The sequence below is a fragment of the Triticum dicoccoides genome, chromosome 2B, assembly GCF_002162155.2.
Source record: "Triticum dicoccoides isolate Atlit2015 ecotype Zavitan chromosome 2B, WEW_v2.0, whole genome shotgun sequence".
In the NCBI taxonomy this organism is placed as follows: Eukaryota; Viridiplantae; Streptophyta; class Magnoliopsida; order Poales; family Poaceae; genus Triticum; species Triticum dicoccoides.
Window position 1 is genome coordinate 349,184,838 of NC_041383.1, and position 13,126 is coordinate 349,197,963.

The window sequence follows — 13,126 nt, forward strand, 5'->3', positions numbered from 1 at the left end:
CGCGCCATCTTGTCGGGCGCCACCGCCGCCGCGCGCCCCGGCCGCCGTCGCCTCGTCGCCTCCCCGCCGCCCTCCGCCGCTAACCTCGCCGGCAACCGCGCCCCCGCCGGATCCGGGCGCCCCGGCCGGCCCCGACCCCTCTCCGGCCTCCTCCTGACCCGCCTTCGGCGAGCTCGCTCTGGCCCGCCTCGATCCGTGCACCCGAAGCCCGATCCAGATCCTGAGAGGTTGACTTTTCCCCCTCGTTTTTTCTGTTGTCCTAAATCTTCACATTCTGAAGCTCTGTTCGTCGCATCATAACTCTGCATACATAAATCAGTTTCATGCGCATGATATATAAAAATGTTCATCAGGTTGTGCTCTTCATTTCGTTCCATTGGGCCATGTTCATTTGAGGTCATCTCGATGCCCAAACCTCTGATGCAAGAGTGCTATATAATGTTAGTTGCTGATTCTTAACAGATTGTGGACATTTGTCATTTTCGCTACATTTATTGTGTGCATCTTATGAGCATGAGCTCTATATGTGTTTTGGACTATGCCATGTCTTCTTTACAGAGATGCTTGCCATGTATTTTTGTGATTTATGTGGTGACTAGAACAAGCATGCAAACTAGGCTTCGTGATGTTGTTGATTTCAGTCCCTGTTCTGCTGTTATTTTGATGCCATGTAAACTTGATTCTACAGAGAGATCCATGCATATTTTGAGATACTTCAGTAAGGATGTTTTGAACATATGTTTATGCTCTATCCATCCATGCCCCTGTTTGCAATTATGGAGTAGTCTAGCATGTCGTTTTCTTGCTCTACTTTTGCTATAAAATGTTTCCTGCAGATTGTTTACATGTTATTCAATTTTGCCAAGGTTGTTGTAGTTGATCCTTGCATGCTATAAACTTGTTCTTGCCATGTTTAGTTTCATAAACATGTCTTCTTGATGTTGCTATGCTTATCTTGTCATGCAATGACTTGTGGTGAGTGAGTCGAGCTCGCAAAGATGCCTTCAAAATGCTGTTAATGCCATGCTCTGTTTCCTGAATATGTTAACGAAACTTGCTATGTTTACATGGGTGCCATCATATCTTCTGATCCTTTTTGGCTCATGGTCAGTAAGAGACTTTTGTTCTATGCATTTAGTAGTATCATTCCATGTCTTAAGTTTCTATGATATGTTCCTGTAGCATGATGTGTGCTTGCCCTAAACATTACTTCCTGATGCTATTCCTGCCATGTTCAGTATTTTCACTAAGTCTGTGAAGTTGATATCTTTTGCACTTTTGCCATGCTTGTTTGAACCTGTTAATGTGTGAACTAGCCGTAGCTCTTCATCTTTTGTCAAGCATCTCCTGTAGATCACTGCCATGTGCTTTGTTGATATGTTGGGATGCTGTAGCATAGTTTCTTGATGTATTCTAAGTGCTATCATGATGTTAATGGTAGAATTGTGTCATTTTTGTTTTGCTTGCCATTTGCAAACTGTGCATCCGATTCCGGTGATCTTTATATCGATTTCAACCGAAATCACCTCATCTTTCCAGCGGCATACTTAGTTTTACAAGTTGATGCCTTGTTCATCATTTTCCTTCCGGAGCACGCATACGCATTGCATATCACATCTCGCATATCATGCCATGTATTGCATCATGTTGCTTGTGCATTGCACCGTGATTTATTGTGGTTCCATTGCTTGTGTTCTTGCTTTGGGTAGATCTGGGAGACGAGTACGTGAACGAGGAACCTGTTGAGTACGAACGAGGATCAAGCTTTCGACAACTCTAAGAACCTTGCAGGCAAGATGACCATACCCTTCATATCACTTCTATCTTTGCTTTGCTAGTTGCTCGCTCTATCGCTATGTTAGATCTACCTACCACTTGTTTATAATGCCTCCCATATTGCCATATCAAGCCTCTAACCATCCTGTCCTAGCAAACCGTTGTTTGGCTATGTCACCGCTTTTGCTCAGCCCCTCTTATAGCGTTGCTAGTTGCAGGTGAAAATGAAGTTTGTTCCTTGTTGGAACATGGATACTTTGGGATATCACGATATCTCTTGTTTAATTAATGCACCTATATACTTGGTAAAGGATGGAAGGCTCGGCCTTATGCCTGGTGTTTTGTTCCACTCTTGCCACCCTAGTTTCCGTCATACCGGTGTTATGTTCCTTGATTCTGCGTTCCTTACGCGGTTGGGTGATTTATGGGACCCCTTGACAGTTCACTTTGAATAAAACTCCTCTAGCAAGGCCCAACCTTGGTTTTACCATTTTCCACCTAAGCCTTTTTCCCTTGGGTTTTCGCGAGCCCGAGGGTCATCTTTATTACCCCCCGAGCATGTGCTCCTCCGAGTGTTGGTCCAAACTAGAGCACCGTGCGGGACTGTCCCTTGGCAACTTGGGTTATGTTGGTACTTGTACGCTTAGCTTATCTGGTGTGCCCTAAGAACGAGATATGTGCAGCTCCTATCGGGATTTGTGGGCACAGCGGGTGGTCTTGCTGGTCTTGTTTTACCATTGTCGAAATGTCTTGTAAACCGGGATTCCGAGACTGATCAGGTCTTCTTGGGAGAAGGAATATCCTTCGTTGTCCGTGAGAGCTTGTGATGGGCTAAGTCGGGACACCCCTGCAAGGTATTATCTTTCGAAAGCCGTGTCCGCGGTTATGAGGAAGATGGGAATTTGTTAATGTCCGGTTGTACAGAACTTGACACTTGACTTCATTAAAATGCATCAACCGCGTGTGTAGCCGTGATGGTCTCTTCTCGGCGGAGTCCGGGAAGTGAACACGGTTTGGGTTATGTATGAGCGTAAGTAGTTTCAGGATCACTTCTTGATCACTTCTAGCTTCTCGACCGGTGCGTTGCTTCTCTTCTCGCCCTCACTTGCGTATGTAGGCCACCATATATGCTTAGTGCTTGCTGCAGCTCCATCATATTACCCCTTTCCTACCTACAAGCTTAAATAGTCTTGATCTCGCGGGTGTGAGATTGTTGAGTCCCCATGACTCACAGTTTCTACCAAAACAGATGCAGGTGCCGAGGATACCAGTGCAAGTGGCGCAATCGAGCTCAAGTGGGAGTTTGACGAGGACCTTGGTCGTTACTATGTTTCGTTTCCTGATGATCAGTAGTGGAGCCCAGTTGGGACGATCGGGGATCTAGCATTTGGGGTTATATTCTTTTCATTTGGAGTTGACCGTAGCCGGTCTATGAGTGTATTTTGGTTCATGTATGAATTTATTTATGTATTGTGTGAAGTGGTGATTGTAAGCCAACTCTCTTTATCCCATTCTTGTTCATTACATGGGATTGTGTGAAGATGACCCTTCTTGCGACAAAACCTACAATGTGGTTATGCCTCTAAGTCGTGCCTCGACACGTGAGAGATATAGCCGCATCGTGGGCGTTACAAGTTGGTAATCAGAGCCATCCCCGACTTAGGAGCCCCTGCTTGATTGATCACTGGCGTTGTTGAGTCTAGATCAAAAATGTTTTGAGTCTTAGGATTATATATATCGGAGAGTAGGATTCTTTTTACTCCTCAGTCCCTTTGTCGCTCTGGTGAGGTCTCCTGACGTAGAAGTTTTGACTCTTCTCTCCTCAAATTTCACTAAAAAAAATTTAGGATCACACGGGTATCTTGGAATTGTTCCGATGGTTTTGTGACGAGAACATTGTTCTTGGTGCCTCCTGACATTTAGGGGTTGTGGCAGTGTCCCGGGGAGTTGAGCTCCGAGGTGTTGTCGTCACAATTTTATCGTTGCAGTTCTGGAATACCTGAGTTTTGCCGACATCAAAAATCTCTTTTATGCAGTTGTTGGTGAGATAACCTCGACGTCACCCAGTACTGGGGAGTTCGGGAGTATTGCCATAACTCGTATAACGGATGCTTTTCGAAGGTTGAGGTACACGATTTCCTAAGGTTTCTTGGTTATGTGTTGACGGATGGATACGGATGGATGTAGGGATTGTTAGTTTGGGTGAGATATATTGCTTCCCCTGTATCCCCAACACCTGATTGCATAACCAGAAAGTTTCGGGAGTTTATAGGTGGGATTCAAGTAGCTCTAGCTTTTCTTCCCGCAGATATTTGGTTGGGGATTGGGTAATCCTTACCACTTATTTGTTCTAGTTGCACCTTGTTATTTCTTTCATCAATCTCTTATCAAGTGGCTTCTCGCCTTAATGGACGTGATGTTATCTTTGGAATTCATTCGTTCATCATTGTTCGAATGTTTATTGTGAAGACTATATGTTGCAATTTCTATACGTTGATTCAACATGTCTATCTGTCTATCAAGATGCTAACGGATGTCACCCTCTTCAGAATGGCTCCGCCAACGCGTCAGAATCCGGAACGCAATGATGGGAGTCAGGTGAACCCTCCACCTCCACCTCCGCCTCCGGAGGCATGGCAAGCTTTGATGGCAGCCACAAACGCCAATGCTTAGATGATGATTCAGCTCATGCAAGAGCGCAACCAAGGCCAAGGCAACCAGGGGAATCAAGGTCAAGGGCAGTTCAACAATCAGCCTCAATTTCCTACCCTCAACCAGTTCCTTGCAAATCAGCCGAAGTCTTTCAGCTACTGTGCCGAGGCCACAGACGCCGATGATTGGCTCGTGGATATCAACAAGCATTTTGAATGTAGCAATGTCAGGCCTGAGGACTACATTAAGTTCGCTTATTTTTAGCTCAAGGACCAAGCAGCTGATTGGTTCCAGCAATACAAAGATTCCAGAGGAGGTCGAGTGATTACTTGGACTGACTTCTGTCTGGACTTTAAAGCTCACCACATTCCTACCAGTGTTGTTGAGAGTAAGCGTGAGGAGTTCCGCAATCTCAAGCAAGGCAGCATGTCAGTGTACGAATACAACAAGCAGTTTCAGAAACTTGCTCGCTTTGCTAAACAAGACGTTCCTGATGAGAAGAGTATGATCTATCAATTCAGAGGTGGCCTTAGAGAGGATCTGCAGTTAGCTCTCGTTCTTGTTGAGCCTACTCAGTTTGATCAATTCTACAATATGGCCCTCAAGCAAGAAGGTGCTCAGCTCAAGTGTGAGGCTTCTAAGAAGAGAATCAGGGATGCAGTTCAGTCTTCTTCTTCCTCTCAAGTGGCAGCTAAGCAGCAAAAGTTCTACCTTCCTCCTCCTCCATTTCGTCAGCCTTATCAGCAGAAGAACTCAGGTGCTCGTGGATCATCCCACCCACCCAACCCAGGCTATCAGAACAAGTCAAATTCTCAAGCTCCAAGGTCAAATGCTTCGTATCATCGTCCATTCTCAGAGGTGACTTGCAACAAGTGCCAGCAGAAAGGTCACTACGCGAACAAGTGCTTCAACCAAAGGCGCCTTCCGCCTCCTCCTCCTGCGAGATCTTCAAGCAATGCGGTGGTCAAGCATAATCCCAAGTCTACAAAGGTGAACATGATGAATGTAGCGCAAGCAGAGGATTCTTCGAATGTGATAATGGGTAATCTTCCAGTTAATGATATTCCGGCAAAAGTTTTATTTGATACCGGTGCATCGCATTGTTTCATTTCTAGATCATTTGTTGCAAAGCATGATTTCATTTCGGAAATGTTGGAAAAACCCATGGGAGTTGTGTAGGACCTTGAAGTATGTCTAGAGAGGGGGTGATTAGACTACTTGACCAATTAAAAACTTAACCTTTTCCCAATTTTAGAGTTTGGCAGATTTTAGCTATCTTAGGACAAGTCAAGCAATCATCACACAAATCAAGCAAGCATGCAAAGAGTATATGGGCAGCGGAAATTAAAGCATGCAACTTGCAAGAAAGTAAAGGGAAGGGTTTGGAGGATTCAAACGCAATTGAGACACAGATGTTTTTGGCATGGTTTCGATAGGTGGTGCTATACATCCACGTTGATGGAGACTTCAACCCACGAAGGGTAACGGTTGCGCGAGTCCACGGAGGGCTCCACCCACGAAGGGTCCACAAAGAAGCAACCTTGTCTATCCCACCATGGTCGTCGCCCACGAAGGACTTGCCTCACTAGCGGTAGATCTTCACGAAGTAGGCGATCTCCTTGCCCTTACAAACTCCTTGGTTCAACTCCACATTCTTGTCGGAGGATCCCAAGTGACACCTAGCCAATCTAGGGGACACCACTCTCCAAGAAGTAACAAATGGTGCATTGATGATGAACTCCTTGCTCTTGTGCTCCAAATGATAGTCTCCCCAACACTCAACTCTCTCTCATAGGATTTGGATCTGGTGGAAAGAATATTTGAGTGGAAAGCAACTTGGGAAGGCTAGAGATCAAGATTCATATGGTAGGAATGGAATATCTTGGCCTCAACACATGAGTAGGTGGTTCTCTCTCAGAAATAGTAAGTTGGAAGTGTAGGTTTAGTCTGATGGCTCTCTCCACGAATGAAGAGGAGGTGGAGGGGTATATATAGCCTCCACACAAAATCTAACGTTACACACAATTTACCAAACTCGGTGGGACCGATTCAACAGACTCGGTCAGACCGATTTAGTAAACCTAGTGACCGTTAGTGACTTTCGGTGGGACTGACATGCAACTCGGTGAGACCGATCCAGTTAGGGTTAGGGCATAACCTAATCTTGGTAAGACCGATTACACAAACTCGGTGAGACCGATTTTGGTAATAAGCTTTCTAGAGAGTTGGCCAGGTAAACTCGGTGGGACCGATTTGCTCTTTTCGATGAGACCGAAATGTTACAAAAGGGAAACAGAGAGTTTATATTGCAATCTCAGTGGGACCGATTGCTCACTTCGGTTTGACCGAATGTTACGAAGGGAAACATAGAGATTACAATCCCATCTCGGTGAGACCGAGATCCCTATCGGTAGGACCGATTTGCCTAAGGTTTGTGGTAGTGGCTATGACTTTTGAAATCGGTGGCGCCGGGTAGGAAGAATCGGTGTGACCGATTTTGGCTTAGGGTTTAGGTCATTTGTGGATGTGAGAAAGTAGCTGAGGGTTTTGGAGCATATCACTAAGCACATGAAGCAAGAGGCTCATTAAGCAACACCTCATCCCGCCTTGATAGTATTGGCTTTTCCTATAGACTCAATCTGATCTTGGATCACTAAAATATAAAATGAAGAGTCTTGAGCTTTTGAGCTTGAGCCAATCCTTTGTCCTTAGTATTTTGAGGGATCCACTTTCATCATCCATGCCATGCCATTCATTGAGCTTTCCTGAAATAATAGTCTTGGAATAGCATTAGCTCAATGAGCTATATGTTGTTATGAATTACCAAAACCACCTAGGGATAGTTGCACTTTCAATCTCCCCCTTTTTGGTAATTGATGACAACATATAGATCAAAGCTTTGACAAATGATAATAAGATTGAAAAACATCGTCGCTTTGAGAAGTATGTGATAAGCAAGAGCTCCCCCTAAATTTGTGCATAGTTTTAAAATTTTGCTTTGGACTGCAAATGCACAAGGAATTAGGCTCATGGGTTACTCTTCTATGTCACATACATCTTGGTGGAGCGCTCAAAATGATAAATATTGAATACATGCACTCATCACCAAGCAAGGTGAATGATCACATAGGATAGATAAGATAATATCATCAAACATGCATAAGTGTAGCTTATGATCAAACACATGATCATCAATGTCTCACAATAATAGCATAGTATCTCAAGCAATCAAAAGCAAACAAGTTTTAACCACCAAATCAAGAGAGAACAAAAGCAACACTCTCTCTCTCTTGAAGCCTATGATCTATACATTTTTCTCCCCCTTTGTCAACAAGTTACCAAAAAGTTCATAGAAAATGCATAGTGCTAGGTCGTATCTCAGGCTTGATCTTCAGGTGGTGGTGTCCGGATAACTCCAAGAACGAAGGCTTCAGTTGAAGTAGAGGGTGCTGGAGTTGATGCTGGAGCTGGTTGCACTGGAGCTGTAGGAGCTGTAGCTGGTGCAGATGATGTTGCTCTAGTGTCTGTTATAGGCACTGCAACTGACCTCTGGGCTCTAGGCACTCTGGCAAACACATTAGTGGTAGTCTTGCCCTGCCTCTCTTGCATGTCATCCTGCAGCTGCTCCACAACTGACTGAAACTCAGTTACTTTGACATCAAGATCATGGAATTTGAGTTCCATGATTCTTTCCAAGCTCTCCTGATTCTGAGTGAGGGTGGCCAAACCCTTCTCAATCCTCAGTGTTGATGCTATTAAGTAACCACGCTGCTCCTACTTGGTCTTCAAGAAATACTCAAATGCCTCATCTTGAGTTGGCATCTTGGCAGCCTTCTCCTTCCTTGCCTTCTCCTTCTTCTCTTGAGCATGTACAGATGATGGATCATTCTCATTCATGACAACCTCATTGTCCTCAAAGTCTGGATATAGTGGAAAATGTTCCTTATCCAATAGATATTTGCATATCCACAGCTCCTCTTCTGATCTGCTGCAGTTCTCTTAATGGTTTCAACCATAAGGCTCATGACTTTGAATTTCTGAGGCACATCAAATAAATGTAACATGTTGATTGCATGCCCTCTGATCATGTTGTGGTTACCAGACTTAGGCAATAGAGTGTGCCTTAGGATGCAGTTGATTGTGGGCAGCCCTGACAGAAGAAAGTGGACTGATCCAAACTTATGTGTCTCAACGGCTTTGTCTGGGATCTCCTTGTACATGTGTGCCATGGAATTGTGGTCCATCTTCTTCTTGGCATATACATCTAGGTCATCATCATTTTCCTTTGGGGCATTGATCAGTCTTGCCCATTCCTCAACAGTGGACTGGTACCTTGTACCTTTAGACATCCAAACTATCCTCCCATCTGGATAGAAGTGTGCTGTGGAGTAGAATTGCATGATAAGTTCATCATTCCAGTTTGTGAGCTTTTGCCCAACATAATCTGCAACTCCACAAGCAACAAAACTGTCTTGCACTCCAGGATAGTGTTCTTCATTTTCCTTAATATAGGTCCAGTCGACCCACCTCATATCACATACTATGGGCTTCTTGTCCAACAAGATTGTCTCATAGAAGTCCTGTTGTTCCTTTGTATGGAACCTGTAATCAACAGCAGTTCTTCTCCTTGAGGCATATGGATCTGTCAGCCTCCATAGCCTCAACCCTGAGTCTCTTATGATGTTCATGTCCTCAGCCACAGGATGGGCATCATTGTGGTCTGGTATATTGGGCTTGAACTTCCTTAGGACCTGTCCTTCTTCATCTTCCTCATCAGCAACATTAGGCACTGGGGCCTTGTTCTTCTTAGCAGCTGGAATACTCCTGGTATTCCTTTTTGGTGCAAGCTTGGCCTTGGGGGTAGCTTTGGGTGCTTCCTTGGGCTTAGATGTTGCAGCCCCTGATCTAATAGCATCACCCATAAGCTTTTGTGCCTTGGGTGCTGGTGCAGCAACCTCTTCTTCCTCTTCCATCATGGAAGGTTGCCCAACAACTCTGGCTATGGTCTTCTTGACCCTTTCCTTCCTTTTCTTTCCTTCAGCAGCAGGCTCTTTGGATTGGGATTCCAAAGGAATTTGAGTGGAGACTCTGGCTTTGGACATTGGTTGTCTTCCTGCTGGCCTTTTAATCTTCATGCATGGCTTTACTGCAGTTGAGCTGAGCTTCTTCTTGAGCTCTACTTTCTTGGAAGTAGCCTCATCCTCTTCAGCTCTATAATCCTCATCTTCAGAGTCTGAAGTTCTCTTCTTCCTTTGCCTGGTAGCAGCCTTAGGCAGGTTGCTAGGAGTGCTTCTGCTGCCTTCATCTGAAGTGCTGGAGGGACTAGTGCCCTGACTCATGTCAATCTGCTCTTCTGCCCTATTCTGGCTGTCACTCTGGTCTGACATGCTGCAAACACTGACTGCTGACCCTGTGAAGAGTTATAGATGAGATAGAGTGGATGAGCATCACAAAATGCAGAGATTTTTGCAAAAGAATGATTCAAAAATTCAGTTTTAGTTTTCCACAGAAAGCATTTTGGATCAACCGATTTTCAAACTCGGTGATACTGAAGCAATTTTGGAACCTAAACTGATGAACTCGGTTGGACCGAGTCACAGTTCGGTGGCACCGAGTCTGCTAGGGTTTCACAAAGTCCTAAAATCGGTCTCACCGATTAGCAATTCTCGGTCAGACCGAGAGTTACTAGTGCAATGGCATACGCCAAATCGGTGGGACCGAGTTTTTCAACTCGGTGGGTGGGTCCGAGATGGTTTTGGCGGAAACCTAACCCTAAAATTTTAAATCTCATCTAATCTACGGATTGCATTGACTGGATAGGAGTGTTTCAATCGTGGCAAGAATCAATAAGAACACAATGTGCTAGGAATCAGACGAGGATAGCACAGTGATCGAGTCCATACCCTAGCTCGGCGATGAACTTGCTACGGCGGCAACGGCGGGGTTGAATTCCTTTAATGGCGGTGGAGACCAGCGACAGGAGGCGGCTGGCGATGAGGAGACGATCTGGAGACCTTGGAGGCAGAGCGAGCTATTGCGCGGGTGAAGGGGTTCAGAGGAATTTCCAAATTTTTGCCCGTGACTATATATAGCCCGACCCTGTCGGTGTGACCGAGTGGAACAACTCGGTGGCACCGAGATGCATAACTGTGTACAGTTACAGCAACTCGGTGTGACCGAAAAGTTCAAATCGGTTGCACCGAGATTGAAAACTTAGATTGACTTAATGATCTCGGTAGGACCGAAATGGAGGAATTGGTCAGACCGAGAATCACAAAGAAGTTTTGGAAGTTTAATTCTATGATGAATCGGGGACTCCAAGTGCTCCTCACACAAAGTGGTTCGAATCTGACTTGATCAAATTTTGTGATGTAGCATGAATAGAGTTTGAGACGAGAAAAGCATAGATAGCTAGAGAAGGTTCTTAGGCATTCTTGTCCATCCACTTGGCAAAAATAAAAAAGGCAAATCAATCAAAACAACAAGTGGATGTCCTTGAATGAGTAAAGTATGCACCAACATGCTCACACAATAAGATGGCAAATGAAATATGTGGCAAGACATGCACAACCAATTCTAGCATCTATCAAACAATTGGCGATGACTAGGTCATCTATATATGAGTATATTGACTTAGGAGTCAAATGAGAAAATTTGATCATAGGTCATACTCATCGTTTAAGCTCAAGTGGGGTTACCACTTTTACATAATGCATTGATGTGTTCACACCATTAGAGTTGCGTTGACTCAATTCTTAGAGTTAAGCTCCCCCTAGATGTGAGATCCCCCCTTAGAGGGATGAACTAACCTTGGGTTTTGTCAATGATGACTTCATGTAGGTGTTGAAGATGTGGATGCTCAATGTTGATGTAGATCATTTGGAGCAATCCGTTGGAGTGAGTTGCACTTTCAACTTACCTACATGGGTTAGTCCCACAAGGAACAAACAAGAATATCCATAGACATAGAGTGATGCACACACAAGATGATGTCTATGAAATCATTAGGTTACCTTGTCCCTTGTCTTACCAACATGAGGGTTTGTGACTCCTTGAACTAGTGCAAGATGTGGAAGTTGATTGCACTTGTCCTTGCCATAATGATATGAGTGAAAAATGTTGGCGGAGTCACCCTCAAGAACTTTCTAGTTCTTATTCTTCGGGATCCACATCATCTTGATGGGAATCCTTGGAGTTGTAGTTGTACTTGATGAAGTAGAACTTGACGTAGTCTTGGGAACCCACTTGAATGAGGCCTTAGGTGCTTCTTCAAATGCATCAATCTCTTCTTGAAGCTTGTCCTTGCCTTTGTTCTTGTGATCTTGTGGTGGAAGATCATCTTGAGCTTGTGTTCCCTTGAAGGAAGTAGGATCATACTTCTCTTGTTGAGGAACAAACTTCGTCTTGGGGTATTGATCTTCTTCCCACTCAACTCCATTGGCATTGAGCTTTCGTTCAAAACCAACACCTTGATTCTTCCGGTGTCTTCCTTGCTTGCGTACAATTTCCTCGAATTGCTTACTCCCGGCAAGGCTCTTGTAAACACCTTTCTCTATAATTCCCTTCAGTAAGCTATTTTCTTGCTCAAGTGTAACTTGGCTAAGAGAATCATTAATGGAATCAAGAGAACTACTAGAAGCAACAATATTGATATTATTATTGTTACTACTAGAGGAAGTATCTTTCTTGTACTTGTTACTAGACTTGACTTGAGGCATGTAAGTAGATAAGAGTAAACGCTTGGCAATGTAAGAAGAACTTTTCTTACGGAGATCATCATTGATTGCTTTTAAGAACTCATGCTCTTGCTCAAGATTGAGCTTTTCAAAACGTAACTTCTCATGAGCCCTTAAAAGTTCTCGATGATCTTCGAAGATAGTTTCATGAGCCAACTTAAGAGTGTTTAGTTCTTTAGTTAGAAGCTCAATCTTCTCCTTATCATTGTCATTCGTTTTATCTTGATTAGCATGATTAATTGACGTTTCATCATAGTATTCATCACTAGAGTTGTCAACAAGTAGATCATCATCCACAAGCAAGTCATCTTCATCACTATTGAAATCAACATACTCAGGATGTGTTACCTTTGGACCTTTTTCCATGAAGCATCTTCCAATTCCTTCATTTGGTGAATCAAATATGTCGTAGGAGTTGGTTGACACAAGTGCTAGACCGGCAACACCTTCATCTTGAGTATATTCAGAGTCCGAGTGATAGCTTCTCTCGGAGTGTTTGTCGGAGTTGGAGCCGGATACCCATTCACCAACATGATCTTGATGTCTTCGTTTTGTGTAGCTCCTTGCTGACTTGTCCTTCCTTTCCGAATCCTTGCTTCTTCATGAGGGTCTTCGTTCATAACGATCATCTCTACTCCTCCTCTCTCTTGGTGGTGATTCTTCTCTTTTGCTCCTTCTTCTTGGAGAATCTTCTCTTCTTTTGTAGGGTGCCGTACACTCATTGGAATAGTGTCCAAGTCTCCCACAATTGTAGCAATTGCGCTCTCGACTAGAAGATCTTTTGTCATGATAAGACCTTGACTTGGAGCTTCTTTCTTTGCTTCTACTCTTGTAGAATTTGTTGAAGTTCTTCACCATTAAGCTCAATTCTTCATTAGAGGTTTGTTTCTCACTTGATGATGTGGGGGCTTCACTTGAGGCTTTGTAAGCACCACTTGACTTGTTGTGAAGTTCCTCCTTAT